Consider the following 250-nt stretch of genomic DNA (forward strand, 5'->3'; position numbering starts at 1 on the left):
ATTAGGATTAGGAATAGGAATAGGATTAGGATTAGGATTAGGATTAGGATTAGGATTAGGATTAGTAGTAGGATTGGAATTGGGAATAGGATTAGGATTAGGAATAGAGTTAGGATTAGGATTCGGATTAGTATTAGGATTAGGATTCGGATTAGGATTAGGATTTGGATTAGGATTAGGATAAGGATTAGGATTAGGATTAGGATTAGGATTAGGATTAGGATTAGGATTAGGATTAGGATTAGGATTT

Source organism: Lupinus angustifolius, chromosome LG03 (genome assembly GCF_001865875.1).
Source record: "Lupinus angustifolius cultivar Tanjil chromosome LG03, LupAngTanjil_v1.0, whole genome shotgun sequence".
NCBI lineage: Eukaryota > Viridiplantae > Streptophyta > Magnoliopsida > Fabales > Fabaceae > Lupinus > Lupinus angustifolius.